At 42.8% G+C, this 19,782-nt stretch overlaps 1 long non-coding RNA gene across 9 annotated transcripts in view; it reads left to right on the forward strand.

Annotated features, from left to right (window-relative positions):
* The window catches only part of LOC307203975, a 68,561-nt gene that overhangs the window by 6,867 nt on the left and 41,912 nt on the right, over window positions 1–19,782 (forward strand). For 6 of the 9 annotated variants that reach the window (XR_013833398.1, XR_013833399.1, XR_013833400.1 and 3 more), the window contains exons 2-5: window positions 12,236–12,294; window positions 14,605–14,742; window positions 14,877–14,944; window positions 15,318–15,473. This is a non-coding gene — a long non-coding RNA (uncharacterized lncRNA). The remainder of the gene's footprint in view (window positions 1–12,235; window positions 12,295–14,604; window positions 14,743–14,876; window positions 14,945–15,317; window positions 15,474–19,782) is intronic. The other 3 variants (XR_013833402.1, XR_013833406.1, XR_013833403.1) reach the window with 2 other exon arrangements.

The following is a 19,782-nucleotide window of genomic DNA, read 5'->3' on the forward strand; positions in this document are numbered from 1 at the left end:
GCCAAATTTTGCCTGGCTACATGTTCAGAGGCGGATATAGGGGAGCGCAGTGTGTTCAGTCATACTGGGCATGGAACCTCGGGGGCACCCCAGAGGATGCCGCAACTATTATTAGAATGAGAGCAAGAGAAGGGGTGGGTGGGTGCAGTATTTTGGTGTCGCACAGGGTACCGCTGAAATTTGAGACCCGAAAATCTGCCACTGCAATGGGAACCAGACGAGGCTTGCAGCAAGAATTTATTTTTGTGGTTTTTGAATCTGTTCTGGATTAATGCTGTATTGGACATTGTCGTTTTCCTAATTGTGGTAAGTCTCCGTCAGGAGTTCCATTTTGTAAATATTTTATAGGGCAGCAAGTCTGTTCATGTGTCAGGTATGCTGGCACCAGCGTTTCTTCACATACATGGCAATATCATTTCTATACTTTCTGCTTCATTATTGTAGTTAAAATTTACTCTCTTAATCCCATTGAGGCCAAGTAGAGTATTAATACTATGCCCAGTGTCAGAACTAGGCAATTCAGAGCCCTGGGCCTAATGAGTAGTGAGATACCAGAGGGAGAGAAGGGAGGCGAGATAGGAGAATAGCTGAAAATGGATGGAGTGATTGGGGAGGGGAGCCCTCTGCAAGGGAACAGTTTAGACCTCTAGCCAAGAGCAAGCTCACAATCTCCCAGCCTATTTTTAAATAGTGTTTCTTCTAACACATAAATTCCACATCATTCCTTGGTAGAAGGGAGCTGGTATTTTCATATAGTTTGTTAGCCTTTCTGCTTTTGATCTTTAAAATTGTATATTATTTGTAAATGAAGCACCCCCAGTAGCATGTCTTTGTAGGAAGCTTCTAAATTGTAGCATCATCATGGAACATGTGTTCCAAACAGTTTCCCAATCTTGGTGAATATAGCGTGATTGTAAAATGCTATCCTTCATCAGAGCACTAGAGGGAACCATTACTCCCTATAAAACTGCCAGGTTTATGACTTGTCTAGTGACACTGGACTGTCAGTATTATCTTCTTTCAGGGTTGTCTTCATTGAGATAACAGAACATTTTATCAGAATGCTTTCTGTTAAGTCTCTGTCCTAAATTAGATTCAATTTGTGTGTGCAGGGATCGACTAAAATGTGATCCCCTATCTACATGAGTGATGAAAGGTTGCACCATAATTCACTATCCATGTGCATTTTTCTGTGGCTGGGTTTGTAAGCAGAATCGCAGATTCAAGCTAAATTCGGCTATGTTATGGAATTGTTCCCAGAAAATAGTTATACTAGTTCAGTCATGTGGATAATCATAAATTGTGTGTTTTGGTATAACTTCAAATATTTTATATCAAATATTTGTACTGCTTTTTAACAGGGTATATTTTTGTATTAAAATACTGTTTCCTCATATCAGTAACTAAAATGGATGCATAGGACATGTTTTGTGGTTCAACTTTCCTCAGTATGTGAAGCATTTTACCACTGCAGTCAAGTCCTGGATGGTTTTCACTTCTCCTGGCTGTTTGAATTTAATTTTAATACCTTGTAGCCAAGTCACATTTATTCTATCTTTCTCTGGACTAGAGTGCATAGGTTAGAGAGTTCCTCTCTGCACTGCAGTGGTTTGAATGATTCCACTGAAATTAAAGGTTACTGAATAGCCCTGGAGCTCAGCGTTGCAGCATAACTGAGCACTGTCTTGCCGCAGGACCTGCAGGGTTTGGTGCACATAATCTATGTTTAATGTGTGCTGCATTTACAAGGTGCCCTGACTTCAGATTAAATTATGGGCTCCCAGACCTGCCTTGCAAATTTTCTAAGAGTTCTTTCACACAAAGAACTCTAAAGACTGAAGTAAAAGGCCATGTGTCTATAAATGAAAACAGCACAGAATTCCAGCTCCTTCAGTCTTCAGAGCCCTCTATTGAATAGCAGTTCTGATCACATGGAATGCAAAACTAAATCTTTGCTTGGCATTATATAAATGCATGTTTTGGCTTTCTTTTCTTTGCATAATACAATCAGGTTCATCTGTTTTACAGAAAACCATGATTTGACACTACATGTCATATCAACCAAGCCACTGTCCAAGACAGAGCTCTGAAGGAGTTAAACCATATTTTGCAAGTTTGGTTTGTAGGACAGACTATTATCATACTTTGTTGGCTAGGATGCAACTGCTACGTATGGTTTGCTACAAAAGTGGGCAAGAGAAGAGGCTGACATTATGTGTCAGCTGCATAATGTGGCCACATAATGCCAAATGAGCTCTGTGTTGCTTCTTGCTATGTTAGTCAAGGTTTCAGTGCAAATAGTTAATAGTTTAGGACCTCACATTATTAAAGGATAGAATTTACACTGCGATAATAGTTTTGGAATAAGGGGACGCAGGTGGCGCTGTGGGTTAAAGCCTCAGCGCCTAGGACTTGCCGATTGAAAGGTCGGCGGTTCGAATCCCTGCGGCGGGGTGCGCTCCCGCTGCTCGGTCCCAGCGCCTGCCAACCTAGCAGTTCGAAAGCACCTCCGGGTGCAAGTAGATAAATAGGGACCGCTTACCAGCGGGAAGGTAAACGGCGTTTCCGTGTGCGGCTCTGGCTCGCCAGATGCAGCTTTGTCATGCTGGCCACGTGACCCGGAAGTGTCTCCGGACAGCGCTGGCCCCTGGCCTCTTAAGTGAGATGGGTGCACAACCCCAGAGTCTGTCAAGACTGGCCCGTACGGGCAGGGGTACCTTTACCTTTACCTTTTAATAGTTTTGGAATAGACCTGTATATCATGTATAACTTTGTGTGTTATGGTAAGGTCCTTCATAAACATCTTACACAGGATGTCACGGTCTGGTTTACGGACAGTCGAAGTCCCGGCTGAGGATGGGCAAGACGGCGAGGTGGGAGCAGGAATGGGAGTCCGGAAGCCAAGGGTCAGAGAGTTGGGAGTCAAGAAGCCAAGGTCCGAGGGTCAGAAAACCTGGAGCCAAGGGTCCAAGGATCAGGAAGCAAGGAGTCAAGAAGCCTAACGCAGCAAGGCAGGAAGCGTGTTGCTGTGGCAAAGAGCCAAAGGGAAATGCTGACCTTATATCCCTTCTCGGCTCTTGCCACCAGGTGCTGTGAGTTACCAGTCTGCCTCACCTGTGTGGCCGCGCCTTGCCTCTTCAGAACAAACTTAGGAAAGCCCCAGTCCTGCAAAGCCCTACCAGTCACAGGGCCTGGCTCCTGTACGCACTCCTAACACAGGGATTAGATGCCCAGAGTGCTCCTGTGTTCTCAGTTGCAATAGTATATTTTCTGTAGCTTTTGATGATGATTGATTGAACTTAGTTTAATATTTTATTGGTTTGTCTCTTTTTTGTGAGATATGTGTATATGTATATGTGTGTGTGTGTGTGTATATATATATATTTGTGTGTGTGTATGGTTGTTGGCCATCTTGAGATCTTCTGGTAGTCTCTATCTTTACTGGAATGGTTTTTAAAATGTTTTTATTGTTTTATTGTTTGTTTGCTACTCTCAGCACCTTTGGGAGTAAGGATTGAGCATAAATTTAATAAATTAAATGAGAGGGAGGATTAAAAAACATTTTAATAAATAAAATACTACATATTAGTGTGCCACAGAGAGTATGAGCCGGGAAGACATATCATGACAGACGATACCTGAAGGGCAAAGCAGGATCTAATGTTGTATTAATTTAAGAAAACTTGTTTTTTAGGGACAGAAGGGTGGCAGGCTTGAGACTTAACCTTTTCAAATTGGTAGTTTAGTGAGAGGTCCTACTCAAAGTTTCTTGATCAAGAGATACAAGTTGGCTTATCAGGTACTGGGGGCCTATTATCTGCCTTCTGTGAAGGATGTTGATGACAAAATCTGTTGCAAGCACTTCTGGCAAAAATCCAGAGTTACAGTGAGCAAGGAAATAGCTCCTTTTAGTAGTGATTATGGATGTGATTGTGGTAGGGCTTAGTTCCCACATGGCAGTGCTGCGCTATCTTGAGTGCAGCTCATCTCAAAAGTCGTAAACATTTACATATTTCAGTATGTAATTTTCCAAATTATTACAAATCAAACCAAATTACTTTGTTACAATTTCTTAAAATCAGGTTTCCCACTCCTATTGCAAACATATGTCGATCATTTCCTCTTAGCCGCATCATCTCTTAATTAATGTCCAATTGACACCTTCACTTGCCGTTAGTCCATTCTTGCAGCTGACCACATTTTTTTCCTCCTTACCAACAGCACCTCTATTACATCATATAAAATCCATTTAACGTGTGTAGTCCTTCATATACATTGTTTTTTCAGACCTGGTGTGCTGGGAGCATTAATTACTATCTTCCATTGTTGAGTTCTTTGCAGTAGTTATCTGGATGGGACAAGGTCACATTCCATTCCTTCCACTCTTTACCAACTAGCGTATAAGCTGCAGCCATAAATAACTCACAGAGTACATGCCCAGTCTCTGCCATTAAAATTCCACTCTGGAGTTTATCCTCAGCACACAGTTAAAAACAAAATCTTTTATCAAATTCAGCCTCTTGCCAGATCTATTCGGGAGCTGTTCATTCTTCTTGCTCTGTATTGTTCCATCATATTCGTGATCCAATCCAAAGATAATTTTAAATAAAGTCCATTCAACCTCGGTCGAGGGGGAAGGGCATAATAAAAGCTTGTTAAATTCCTTGTTGAGCATAAATCAAAAGCCGCCTCTTTTCCACGTTAACAGCCACAGCTACACAAGTCTCTTTCATTTTACAGGGGAGGACAAGAAAAAAGTAGGCCATTTGAAAACCATATGAAAGCACCAAGCACCTTTGTCCTCCCCCTTCCTTTCCCTGCTGTTGTAAGGATTCTCAAGCTTCAGAAAAAAAGATTCAAATACTGTCAAAGGGCAAAACCTAGTCCTTTCAGCAGCTGATTAATTGCAGCCCATTGTCATATGTTGGTCTAGAAGTGCCTCTTGATTAACGCCAATATTCCAGATTAAGGAGGAACCAACCATAAATCATGCCAGAGATGGAGGCTCGTCCATGGTAGGGACACACTCACAGGTTGCACCTTTTCTGCCTTTCAAGTTGGCAGACACAGGCTTGAGCAGCACAGTGGGATGCAGTGAGCTCCCCAGACCCCGCTGGAGAACATTTCCAGGATTTTTGCCTCATAACCTGCCTGAACCTCCCCACTGTCTGCAGAGGGCAGCGGGCGGCAATCACCATTGACTCGTGACATAGCTGGGAACCCCATATTGCTTCTTTCTATACTGCCTCATCAGTTGCTCCCACTTCCTTATTACAGTGGTACCTCTGGTTGCGAATGGGATCCGTTCCGGAGGCCCGCTCGCAACATGAAAGAGCACAACCCGCAGGGGCGCGTCTGTACACACGCGGGTTGCGATTTGCCACTTCTGCGCATGTGCATGATGTCATTTTGCGCTTCTGCGCGAGTGGCGAAACCCGGAAGTAACCCTTCCGCCACGGGATGTAACCTGAAAGAATGTAACATGAAGCGGGCGTAACATGAGGTATGACTGTATTCTCCCCATCACTTTCTCCTTTATTCATGACAGAAGAACCTCATTGACTTGTGGTCAGCAGGTACCATATTTTTTCATAGCTCTGCTCCTGCTGAAGCAGGCTCACTGGATTTTGCCAGCAATTATCCTTCCTTTCAGTGCCTCACATATCTTCCTCCTATCATTGTGGTTATGAAGGCATTCTGCAGATTCTGAAAGACAGAATCTGTGTTGCAAGTTGAGGGGCAGAGTGCTGCCAGGAACTGCAAAAGGTTTTTGGGTAGTGGGGAGAAGGGATCGTGTTTGTGGGTTTAGAACAGTGGTTGGTAAGGAAGGACTGGTTAGAGGTATAAACAGTCTCAATTTCTAAAATATTTTTGAGCTCAGCAAGTTCCTGGTCTAACAAATAGTACTATGATTGTGTGTTTCAAACTTGGGCAACACAGAAACAGTTCTTCATAATAAAACAGTATTGAACTGGCTGATAGATCAAGTTAAGCAGTGCTACAGTTCATCAGCTCCCATTTAGGTGTCATGATCTATTCCAAGGTTTTCCCTGGAAGGCTTTTTCCTTATTTTTAATTGCCATGTCTATGGCCCTCTGGGAGAGAATAGGGAAAGAACTGTCCTGATTGCAGCTTGAATAGTTTGTATAATAATAAACTTATGTTAAACTTGGATAGACTCTCAGAGACTTCCTCCTGGAAGTCTCTTAGCAATCACTTTGTTGGCAGACAGCTCATTTGAAGAGCATCTGTTTCAAATTTATCGTTCTCTGTTGTCATACTTAAGTGTAACAGATTCTGGTTCTTGCTTCTCTTCTCTGCAGACCCTTTTACCAACTGCAGCCCCAGCTGAGCCTTCTCCCAGAGGTCTCAGTAACACCTTAGGCCAGCCTGCCCCAACGGACAGAAGAGCAGGTGCTAAGCGGGCTATAGATAGTGGAGTAATTCTCTTTCACATCCCAGAACACACACATGGGCATGCAGGGTGCCACACACAGCTTTCCTATTACATAGCCTCTCATTAGCTTGATGTGTGTGGGGTTATTGTAATGAGGGGATCTGTGGTGTCTGTAACAAAAGATCTCTGTAGTAATAATGATAATATTGGAGCTGGGTGGACTGTGATGAGCCAAACTCACACACTGACACTGCCATTCCTACAACAGAAGTGTTCTGTAGAAAAACTTTACATTTTCTCAGTTTTTCATGCATTGAACTGTGTCCCTCTGAAACTTCCTAAGGTTTTGCCATATTTCTCTCTCACCATTTCTTAGATCAGTGCAAAATCTCAAATGAATCAAGAAAACCTTGCCTGTGCTTGACAAACAAAAAGTTTACTTATATGTAACAAAATATGGTAAGCACTTAAATGTATTACCCCAATGCAAATTATGATCACTTTAGCTTGTGATCAGATCTTTAAAATTGCTGGTAGAAGGAGATGGCAGAAGATTACTCCTGAGAACTAAGAATTGTTGAGGCAGGTTCAGTGAGAAATGGAGAATCTCTGATTAATATATTCTCTGAAAGCAAGCAAGGTGATTTTGTACCAGTGTAGAGATGTTGAGGGGTAGGGAAAGGGACATAAAACTAAACTGGGCAGGCGTAATGAAATAGAGTATTTTGAAAGAGGTCGTGGCTGGGTACCTTGAAAGGGAAGGGGGGGTATTTATTTATTTATTTATTTATGCAAATCCCATCTCCCTTTCTAATCAAATCATGCAGACAATTCCTCTTACTGATCTACATTTGGATGTAGGAATGCATGGAACAGATCATATGCTCAGAATGTCTTCATAAAAATAAGAAGTTTCAAAATCAGAAATATAACTGGCCAGGGGATGGAGAAGTATTTGCATATTTTAACTTTTTACACCTGAGACAGTACAGCTACAATCTTGCATAGTAATTGCTCTGAAATGCAGGCATCCTTTGACCGCAGTGCTAATTTGTTGCAGTATATGGAGTTTGCAGACAGGGAAGACTGCAGCCTTCCTCACTTCCTACCTACCATTTATAGCTTTAACCCACTTCTCAAGAAAATAGAAGAAATCTGGGAGCAGCTCATTTTGAAAGATACAGTGCAATCCAATACATGTCTGCCCACAAGTAAGTTTCATTGAGTTCAGTAGCGCTTACTTCCAAGTAAGTGTGTATAGAATTGCAGCCTAAAACAGTATTTTCTGCTATTTTGCTCTTTTCTGAAGGAGAGCTAGCTTGGCTGCGTGCCCGCCTGCCTGCTGGCCTATTGATCCCCTCAATGAGGGATTTGTATGCATTTGATTGCATATTTTTCTGCTTCTGGTAACCTTGTGCCTACCTTGTCCACTGCCAGGGAAACCCTGTGAAAAGAAGATTTATTGAGAAATTCAAAGTAGTGCTATATAAAAATAGAAGCTAGCAGCTCTGAGCTTCTCTTTCTTGCCCTTTCTAGTTTAAAGCATTCAGAAGTGAAATATCTGAATGCAGCATAGGCCAAAGGGGACCTCAAATTAAGTTTCCTTCCTTTTTTTCAGAGAGTGGTGGAGGGAAGGCCCACACATTTTGTGAGGGTTTATCTGATTTTTACTACTGATTTACAGCAAGCTGGGGCCAAAGTACACATGATGTGGGATATCTATTTTCAGACCTCCAAATACTTTTTTTAAAAAAAGCAAAGCTTAAAAGTAACTGGGTATGGCTTGGGGCCACAGGACTGAGAATGTGTAGTTTTGCCTCCCTTACTTATTTCTCCAAGTAAGTAATAAATAAAAATATATTGCCCAATATCACCCTTTGAGATTGCTATAATGGTCTTGCTGGGTAAAAAAGACAGAAACAACAAAGGTATATTTTCTTCCCTGTGGAGTGTGTAATTAAAAAAAATAGCACAGACTGACAGCACCACTACCTTAATCCAGTTTGTTCATATGGTTGCTTTTAAGTTTTTTAAAAAAACTGTTAGGCACCTAAACACTGATTTCTCACATCACGTGTAAAGGTAAAGGTAAAGGTACCCCTGCCCGTACGGGCCAGTCTTGACAGACTCTGGGGTTGTGCGCCCATCTCACTCAAGAGGCCAGGGGCCAGCGCTGTCCGGAGACACTTCCGGGTCACGTGGCCAGCGTGACAAAGCTGCATCTGGCGAGCCAGAGCCGCACACGGAAACGCCGTTTACCTTCCCGCTGGTAAGCGGTCCCTATTTATCTATTTGCACCCGGAGGTGCTTTCGAACTGCTAGGTTGGCAGGCGCTGGGACCGAGCAGCGGGAGCGCACCCCGCCGCAGGGATTCGAACCGCCGACCTTTCGATCGGCAAGTCCTAGGCGCTGAGGCTTTAACCCACAGCGCCACCTGCGTCCCATCACGTGTAGTTTGGCCCAAAGTAATTCTTGAACTGCTCTCTTCTCCCACCTCAAATCCCTTCTGGTTTTGAGCCTGGAGAGCAGCTTGGTGCATAATCCATGAAATTTAGGAAACTATTTCCTTCATACCACTTCATGGTTGTAGAATGTCTTGCCAGAGCCTATGGAACAAATGTATTTATTGTAAGGGAAGGGCAGGAGGGGTGCATTCATAAACCAGGCTCTGGTGTCTTGATGTCCTGTACCAGTTGGTCCCTTACCTTTCCTGCCCTGACCTGGCCACAGTGATCCATGCGACGGTCACCTCCAGGCTTGACCTACTGTAATTCGCTCTACGCGGGGCTGCCCTTGAAGCTGTCCCAGAAACTTCAGTGGGTGCAGAATGCTGCAGCGAGGTTCCTCACGGGGTCTCTGCCATGGGAGCATATTCACCCAGTGCTTTTCCAGCTGCACTGGCTCCTGGTGGAGTATAAGGTCAGATTTAAGGTGCTGCTTTTGACCTTTAAAGCCCTTCACGGCCTAGGACCCTTGTACCTATGGGACTGCCTCTCCCAGTATGCCCCATGGAGAGCCTCAAGGCCCATAAATAGCAACACCCTAGTGGTCCCGGGCCCTAAAGAAGTTAGATTAGCTTCAACCAGAGCCAGCGCCTTTTCAACTCTGGCTCCGGCCTGGTGGAACGCTCTGCCTCATGAAACCAGGGCCCTGCAGGATCTGATTTCTTTCCGCAGCGCCTGTAAGACAGAGTTGTTCCGCCTGGCCTTTGGTTTGGAGCCAATTTGATTCCCTCCCTCTCTTTTTTCTTTTCCTTTCTCCTCCTGCGATGAGGCTACATTTTAATATTTTTATGTTTCAATATTTTAATGTTGTATTTTAATGTTGTTTTTAAGTTGTAATCATTCAACTTGTTTTTATTATTGCTTGTTAGCCGTCCTAAGGCCAGCCTTGGCTGGGGAGGGATCAAGGGCACCATCTAGGCTGCAGTACCCATCAGCCTGAATATAGTAGACTAATTTGGAACAGCCATTTATTACAAAACTTGGGCCTCAGAAGCTGCTTTTTAGTCTGAGCAATTTTCCAGGCCAGTGGGAATAGCAGTGCAGATGGCTCCTTGGGTCCTGATTTGTGTACTTTTGAACTGGTCCTGACCATATCCCTCCTGTGCTGAAAATCAGCTTACCTGTATCTTTGCACCAAACACCTGGAGCAGACTCCTGAGGCCCAACAGTATATTTAGAAAATATTACATAAATACAAAAGAGTAACATAAATATTTTTTTTGTGTAATTTTCTTTCTGGTGGAAATCCCTGCCACATTTATTGGACTGAAGAAGATTTCCATGACCACATTTGAAGAATGTGCTACGTTGCTATAAAACATAGTTACCATCCTAGTTTCAGAAAATGTAAAATTCTTACATCACATCTACACCATACATTTAAAGCACATGACTTTTGTAAAAGAATCCTGGGAACTGTAGTGTACCCCTTACAGAGCTACAGTTCTCAGCCCCTTTAATTGCAATTCCCAGGATTATATGGGATAAGCCATGTGCTTTAAATGTATGGTGTGGGTGTGTGACCTTACATAGTTTTGAACTTTATTCAAGTTCAAATTTAGAATTTCAGACAGTTTAGTCTGGAGAAGATTATGAATCTCAAGAGCTTGCACACACTTTAATTTAGTGGTGGGAAACCTATGACTCTGCAGCATATGTAGTTGGACTACAATCCCATCATTTCTGACCATTGGCCTTGCTGCCTTGGACTGACGGGAGCTTGAGTCCAACAACATTTGCAGGGCCGCAGGTTCCCCACCTCTGCCTTAAGTTGAACAGAGGTTATACGTCACTTTTAACACCCCTTACCACAAATAAATAAGCATCTATTCCTATTAGTGACTCCTTGCAATCTGGAAAAGCAGTAATTGCATATCATTAATTGTGTTTGTGTTAATACAGACCTCAGCAGTCAGGGCTGATATAATAGCTGTTAGCAAAAATGAATTGGTACCATCTGGCTTTGTAGGGTTGCTATTGGGTTCTGCCGCTTTGTACTGAAGTGAGGTCTCCAAAATGCACTGAATGAGAATAGATGAAACAACTAATTGACTCTCTTTTCTCTGTCATCTTGGGTACTTCAGAGCTATGAAAACGCACATGTACTTGTCAAGTGGACACAAAAAAGAGGTCAAGATGTCTATTTTACTCTGGCCAGGTCATGACCTGAGGCTCTGTGGCCAGTGTCTCCAAATCCCTGTAAGGCAGTGGGCCAGTAGTGAGCCTGTGTGTGTAAGAAACCCTCCCACTGAGAATGTAATTAAAGCAGCTTGGAAACAGAGGGGGAAACTCTGCATTCTCTAGGGCTCATTTTATTCCAGCTTTGATTAATGAGGTTGGGTGGAGTTAATGAACAGGGAGTTTAAAAGAGTGAGCAGCCCAAGCTGATACATCTCCTTTCTCTTGGGAACTTGCTAAGGGTTATGGGCAGCAACAATGATCCAGCAATGGGGGTTTGGGGGATCAGGTGCTGTCCCTCTCTGCTTAGATCATTTATGCAGAGAATTATCTCCAATGGTATTTTTCCTGCTCCTCTGTGCAGGGCAAAACTGACTAACCTCTTCAATTTTGTAGCTTGAAGAGCCAGTGGGAGCTCCTTGAGCAGATCAGGCCATCATGAAGCAGTTAACTTTAGTCTTGATTCCCTTAGGAGTTGCATTGTCTGGGCATAAAACTGCCCTTTTCCCTTGTGTAGTTAAAGAATGTCAGAAGTCCTTTTTTAACTGAAACCATCAAAGAGTAGCCCACAGGAAGACCTGCCTAATCTATCACTGCAGGTCTTTCTCACCTCTAATAGCAAAGAAGAAGAAATAGATCCTGCTCTGAACTAAGGAATATCTCCATAGGTCTAGGGAGCAATTATTCAGTACATGATGTGGAACAAAATAGTACCATAGTTAAAACACTACTGTGAATCTTTGGGGCTAATTCCCATTTTCATCTAGCAAGTTATCAAATATTTTCCTTTTTTCTTTATTACTGATCAATAACTTTCGTTAGAATCCTAATATCCATTAAAACACAATACATTTCTTCCTGAAAACGCATTCTTTCTGTGTACCTCTCTAATCTTACATTCTGTCTCCCTTTTTCTTTGTTGAGCTATGTGTCTGCACTTTTGTCCCAATAATATTCATAGACATATTCTGCGATGCACAATTTAGTACCCTTTGCAGAAGCAAGTTTATGGTCTCAATGATTGCAAACAAATATCTGAAAATGTGGGCAGTTCTGCTAAAGATGTTGATACCTGAGAACTACCATTGATCAAAATCTTTTGAATTCACTACAGCTCTTACTCATTTTCTATTTCTTATTCCTTCCCTTTAATTAGCATTGAAGCAAAACAACAAGAAAAACAAGCCCAGCTGTGGACCCAGAACTTCCAGGAAGGTAGCCCCATTCTAAAGGGCCCAATAAATGTTACTGTGGCTGTTTTTGGGGTGGAAATTATATTTAAAGAGGTCTGCTCTTGGCAATGGGGCACCACCAGGCATGTGTTCAGTATCACCACTGGGGATAATATATTCTTTAAGTTGTTTGCCCTGGTACCTGAGAGAAATAGGAACTGAGGAGAAAGAGAAAACCTCTAGGGTAAGAGACTAGTTTGCTGAAAGAGTTGACTACTTGCATGAACCAAATAGTTAAAGGGGATTACAAGTCTGAGAGACAGACAAGTGAAAATGTTCATTGGGTTGTCTGGAAGGCCCAGTTTAACATCTGATTCACATTTTAGCAATTCTTGTGATGATGTCATGATTGCTATATTATAACATATCAGTCAGTTTTCTTGTTGCTGGCACTAGAGTACTTTATAAATGATTTTGTTGCACAAGATGGCAAGTAGCAATTCACAATCATTGAAGGCCACATTTGCTCTTTGCATGAAGATGGCAGCATGTCCTCCAGGTGCAGAAATGCGTCTTAAATCTGAATGCTGGTCCCCTCTTTTCTTCCCAGTATATAACACCAGTGTCTCACAACAAATGTAACTGAAGAACCTGAAGAAAGAGACAATGCATGTGCTTTTGAAAACAAGGGGAAATTATAATTTTTTTAAAGAAGAAAAGGAGTATGTGGCAGCTCCTAGTATTTATAGAGCCCCACCCCTATTACATCATTAGAATCAGAACATAAACCTATGAAATTAGAAAAGAGTGAAAAATATCAATGTTTTGTCCAGACCCTAGGTACTGCACCCTCGCTAAAGGAGGCTGTATGGATGATTCACTAAATGATTGTAGGATGATGTGTGTACCTGAGCTTATGGCCCCAAATTCTCTTTATCTTACATGCTGCTTTATTACAGAAATGATGACTAGACTACTGATCCTAAACTGAATAGTTAGTTGCCCAACCACCCACTCCAGAACCCATTGCTCTCAACTGACTCTCAACTGACTCGCATTCAAACTCCCTTTCAAATCCTCATCCAATCATCACTCACCACCAGGATTCCACAATCTCTCTTTCCCCCCTCCCTCCTTAACATTCCCATAATAATTCTGATACAATTACCTTGTAATACAATGTAATAGTTATTACATTCAATGTTTTATACACACTGCTCCCTGTAACCATACTGTTACTGTAGGTTCTCCATCCCTGTTTTAAAAACCAGATGTCTTCTTCCAGATGATCCTGGGAATTGTAGTTTGTTCGGGATTCTGGGGATTGTAGGTCTGAGAGGGAAGCCACAATGGCATGAATCATTTTGGGGAAAGTCATGTGCTTTACAGGCGCCTTGGATGCTCTTTAAAACATACCATCATATAATTGTAGAGTTAGAAAAGGCCCCCGAGGGTCAACTAGATGATCCATGGCTGATGGCCATCCAAGCACTGCTTAAAAACCTTCAAGGAAGGAGAGTCACTGCTTCAGGGCCTAAAGGCCTCTGGAACAGGAGAAAACAAGCTTGCTCCACCCTCCATGTAACTGCCCTTTATACTTTAGTTATTGAAAGGTCTGCATAGTGTGGATCTCATATCAGTGTTATGAGAGTGTAAGCGACACATTTCTCTCTACCCTTTCTCCACACCAGGGGTCTCCAAGCTTTCCTTGCCTCGGGCTGGTTTCTCGAGCAACGATCGCACAGAGGGCGGGGGAGCGTGCGCCCGTACACACGCGCACACGCTATTTCCAGTGCACGTCCGGGTTGGAGGAGCACCGGAAATAGCTTGTGCACATGCGCACGGGCCTCATCCGACCCGGATGTGCACTAGAAAACGTCCCCACGCTGTCTCCAAGCTTTCCTTGCCTCGGGCTGGTTTCTCGAGCAACGATCGCACAGAGGGCGGGGGAGCGTGCGCCCGTACACACGCGCACACGCTATTTCCAGTGCACGTCCGGGTTGGAGGAGCACCGGAAATAGCTTGTGCACATGCGCACGGGCCTCATCCGACCCGGATGTGCACTAGAAAACGTCCCCACGCTGTGCTGCGCAGCTAAGAATGGGTGGCCGTGGGCGGCAGCAGGGGGCGCCGCAGGCCGGATAAAGGCGTCCCTCAGGCCTTAACTGGCCCCCGGGCCATAGGTTGGTGACCCCCACTCCACACCATGCAGAATTGCAATGGTAACCAGAAGGCTGAAGTTTGGAACCCAGCCAGGGCTGGCTCTGGGCAGGATCCTTGCATTGCCGGGGGTTGGACTAGATGACCCTTGGGATCCCTTCCAACCATGCCATATTATGATTATATCAAGCAGCTAAAGGAACAAAAAGATGCTTCTGAAACATTTGGGAATCATAGAAACACTCACCCCACCAGTGGCTTCCCCCAACAGCTTGCATCTTCCTTAGGAGAGAGGCATGCCAGAACAAAGACGGAAAGGCTCAGAGTTCAGGTAGGTAGAAATGTCAATTGAGTGCCCTATACTATCGGAATGCTTCCTTCCCATCTCCCCCACCCTCATGTGCCAGACTGCTGCTAGCATGGCTGGGAGCCAGGCGCGTGCTGATTGCTCCATTTTCTTTGCAGCGAGGGAGCCTTTCCCCAACATATACTTGGTTCTGGCCAAATCCCTGGAGAGACGTGATGACCCTCAGGTATTGGGGCAGAGGGAAGGAAGGGGTCCTTGTGAAACACGTTTGTGAGTCTGTGGCTTCCAGCAAGTGCTTTTCAGAAGCATTGCTGCTTTTCAGAAGCAGTGCTCCCTCCAACAGGGGAGGCAGAGGATAGCCATCATGGCTAGTTGCCTTTGTTGGTTATAGACACTTTAAAAGTAGGCACAATTATATAATGACAAATTGTATGTAGCTTAAGCCTTTAGAAAAGCTGTAGCTATTCAAATGGCCTATCATGACAAAGTTTAGCTGCTAACATCCCTCTGAGGAAGTGGCGTAACAAATGGAGGCTCTCACAGAGAAGGAGGAATCAAATCCTTACTATATTTAAGTCAGTGCAATTGACTAATTCCAGGAACAAGTTTCAGGAAAAACATGTAAGAAGGGATAATACTGCAAATCCAAAGGAATGGGAACATCTGAACTCTTGGTAATCATCCATTCCTTCAAAGCGTTTTTGCCCTGTTCTTCAGCCAAAAAAGGCTTCCAGAGTTGCTTACAAATGCCAATGGTAAGACAGTCAATTCCATGAAATTTGCAATCTAAATACATAAACTGGGTTGGGAGGGAGGAAAAGAGCATATTTAGGCACTAGGTATTTTAACAAGTTCTTTTTATGATCAGTGGGAATGGAATGAATTGCAAGGTAGGAGCCAAAGGTTTCTGGTATTCCCTCAAACTCTATGGGTCCTGCAGTCTTAACTCTCCCTTTGCTATAGTCTGATGGAATGGCTGCAGATTGATGACACTTTAGCAGGGAGCCTGATGGAGCTGGTGTTTCAACAGAGTTTATGGAGAGGACTTGCACTCTTTCTGATGAAATGGCTGCTTGTATATGTCATCTAATTTAGCTCTAGAAGCAATAGCCTTTAAATAGGATGGCTTTGTAAAAAGAATTACAATATGAGCAGGAAAGGCAAACAAACTAAAACAGATATTTGCAAGGCTCAGATGCAATCTGAACTTTTCAAGGCGGCCAGGAATGTCAATTGATCACAAAAAGTGCCAGTGTGCTGTAGAGGTTACAGTGTTGGACTAAGACCCTAGAGATTGCGGTTCTAGTAACCATTTAGTCATGACAGTGTTTTGAAGCTGTACTACAGAAAGCAAAGACAGCTGTATTGCATATGTACACTTAGTTCAGAACTAAACAAGTTGGAAAATGTGAGAGCTGGCTACTTTGTGTGTGTGTGCTGAAATATAAAATGACTATTTTTTGAATGCTGTGCTGATTTGCTCCATTTTACTCGAGAATTAGGGTGTAATTGAAGAGTATCATTTGTAAGGTATTAATGTATTTGAAAAGGAAAAGCTGGTGCTAAGTCTCTACTAACTGCTTTTTAGCCCCTGGTAATTGTGCTTCATGGTTGGAAAAGCTCTGTGTTTGTTCTTGCCTGCTTAATTTCAGTTGCCTTTGTTATGGGTATTCCACTCCTCACATTAACCAAAATGCTTTAATTACAAAGCCATTTGTACCAATGTTGGTTAAACAAATCAGTGTTTGGAGAAAGCAGGATTCTGCCTGCAGAACTAATTTCCTCAGCTGGGTGGGAAGGGTTTGAGGGGGGAAATCCCCCAAAAAGTAATGTGGAGATCTAAGCAATCACAGCTGTCAGGACTGCAGGACGGGAGCAATCAGATACGTAATTATACTATTCTAATTACAGGGATTACAGAGATCGTGGCATTACAAATTGCATGAGCTGCGGGCATTAGAATACATTAAATGCTTACTTGAAAGCAAAGCAGGTGACTAAGCCAAGGATGCCCTGCTCTTTGTGAAGAATAAGACTTTGTGTGGAATTGATGACACATTCCCCTATTATCTAGATGGAATTTGGTATAAAGTGTGGAATTCAGACTCAAATGTTTCAATGAAAAAGAGAGAAAAGTTGGACCTTAGAAAAGATTTCTAAGATAGACTTTGAAACCTGAGGAACCAGAAGAAGGGCTGGACAGGATTTCAGGGGGCTGGAGGTTAGAGCTTCAGAAGATGGCTATTGAGCTCATATACTGTACGTGGGCTTCTCATAGGCCTCTGGCCACTGTTGAAACAGGATGCTGGATAGGCCTTTGTTCTGATTCAGCAAATTTCTTAAATGTTCCTTATCTCTAAAGCAAAACAATAAATGCAAGTACAGTGGTACCTCGGGTTACATACGCTTCAGGTTACAGACTACGCTAACCCAGAAATAGTCCTTTGCTTCAGGATGAGAACAGAAAGCGTGCAGCGGCGACGCGGCGGCAGCGGGAGGCCCCATTAGCTAAAGTGGTGCTTCAGGTTGAGAACAGTTTCAGGTTAAGAACGGACCTCCGGAATGAATTAAGTACTTAACCAGAGGTACTACTGGATTTTGCTCAATATTTGCAGGTAGCATTATTTTTCTACATATGGTGTAAAATACATTTTGATGATACTGTATGTGTAGCCTTAGTGATACTGAGGTAGAGGAAAAATGAAGGAAGCTGTAGGTGTAGGCCAACACTAATAACAGGCCATCATAACCTTACAGCAGGGTGGCAGCGTTAGCTCTGTTGCAGCAATAACATAGAATCATTGAATTTTAGAGGTGGAAGAGGGACCATGAGAGTCATCTAGTTCACACCACCCCACCCTGCTATGCAGGAATCTTTTTGCCCAACTTGGGACCAACAACCCTGAGAGTAAAAGTTTTATGCATTTACCAACCTTGGTGTCTGTTCATTTCATTCGCTTTCCTTAGAGCAGGGCTAGCATTTGAAAAAATGTGGTTATGTGCAATGTGGAGTGAAGCAGACCTTTCCCAACTCCCCAGCTCTTTGATCTCATTTCTTACTGATAAGCATAACCAATAAAACATGAAATTTAAAGAAATCACAAAATCTTGTAGATGCACTTTGCTGTTCATGTTACACAGAGCACTTGAGATTTAAAACGTCTTTATAAAATTTGTGTTATTCATAACAATTCAAGAGAGAGCATAAGCAGATCTGCTACCTTGCATTAAATTCTTAGTGTTTGTGAGAGAAAGACTGCAGCCCATAGAACTTCAGCCAACTTAGAACACACAGCTCTGATTGAGGAAACTGACCACTGTAAACTATTATTAACCAGTGGTGTGCCTGATAAAGCAAGTGGTTGACCTTCCTCTGTAATACTGTTATTATTGGAAGGATAGAAACAAATTCATTCTTTTGTACCTTCTTACCACATCTAAATAAACAGTGTCATGAAAAGAAAGGAAAGAAAATGTACAGAAGTAGAGGTTAGTCAGTGTGATTTAGTGGTGTAATGGTTAGAGCAGGGGTCAGCAAACTTTTTCAGCAGGGGGCTGGTCCACTGTCCCTCAGATCTTTTGGGGGGCTGGACTATATTTTTTTTTGGGGGGGGAGGGGGAAATGAACGAATTCCTTTGCCCCACAAATAACCCAGAGATGCATTTTAAATAAAAGGACGCATTCTACTCATGTAAAAACACGCTGATTCCTGGACCATCCGCGGGCCGGATTGAGAAGGCGATTAGGCCGGATCCGGCCCCCAGGCCTTAGTTTGCCTACTCATGGGTTAGAGTGTTGGAGACAGGAGTTCAGATCCCTGCTCAGCCAGTCATAGTGTCTCAGCTTAACCTACCTCACAGGGTTGTTGTTAGGATAAAATGAGGAGGGGAAAAACCAAGTACACCACTTTGAGTTCTGAAGGAAAGGTGGAATATAAATGCAATAGACAGATGGTCTTATAATCATTGCTCTTCTGTCACACAGTTCTTACTTTTGAACCCAGATTTTCCATTTATATTGCCAATAGTGATGTTGCGATCTGGGATTAACAACATCACATTTTTTGGCTACTATTTTAATGCCATTCTTTTTCAAAGCTGAGGAAATGTTTCAGGGAACAAGAAGCAAACTCAGCAGGGGGAGTGAGAATAGGTTGCAGAATATGTTTGGAAATTGAGAGTCCCATGGTTTCCTTAATGCATTAAGTTGAATAGGTGTCCCAGCAAAATGCATTTAACCCTGGAAGATTTCTGAAAGCCACCTCTCCTCCCATTTGTGATGAGTGCTTGTTTGCCTTTCGCATTTGTCAGTTCCCCAAGCAGCCCTAGAAATGATGAGTAGCAAACTCATTACCCCAAAATACAATTTGCAATTCTAATACAGATGTTATCCAAAGGTGCCTCTTGCGCTTTTATAGATCTCACCACTGTAACCCCCAGCAGGAGACATTCCATGTTTCACAATTGATTTCCTTTCTTTTGCTATAGCCGTATTGGTTCATTGGATGTAATACACATAGTTTTATCTCTATCATATGATGAATGTACATATCAGGCACATCAAGTTAAAACACCTTAAAATGTGTGCCATTAATCTGCAGGCTTCATGGTTTTTTCGGGGGTTTTTATAAAAAAAATCTGAGTGCATGTTATCCTTGATCCAGTTGTGCATTTTAAAACTAGAAACATTCTTATGTGTAATGCTTGCATGCTGATCTGATCTGAAACTGAGAAATTGAAAGATGAGGATGGTCACCATGATTGCAAAGTAGAATGAGACACAAAATATCCAGTGGAATACTATAATTCTCTTCCTACATGTTATCTAGCCTCTCTCTAGCAAAGGACAACAGACTGAATTCTTAGGGTTATGAAGACTGTTGTCTTATAACTAATTTTGCCTGTTCTTGGAAAGTGATATGTATATCAGTTGATTATTGTGATTTTAGAATTAATAAAGGGTCCGATAGGTTATAAAATCAGACAATTCATAAATGTTCAAATCTAGAAAAATGGATCATAGTTGATTCTCCCCATAACAAAACAGTTTATCATTCATAATTG

Source organism: Podarcis cretensis, assembly GCF_951804945.1.
Source record: "Podarcis cretensis genome assembly, chromosome: 15".
Taxonomy (NCBI): domain Eukaryota; kingdom Metazoa; phylum Chordata; class Lepidosauria; order Squamata; family Lacertidae; genus Podarcis; species Podarcis cretensis.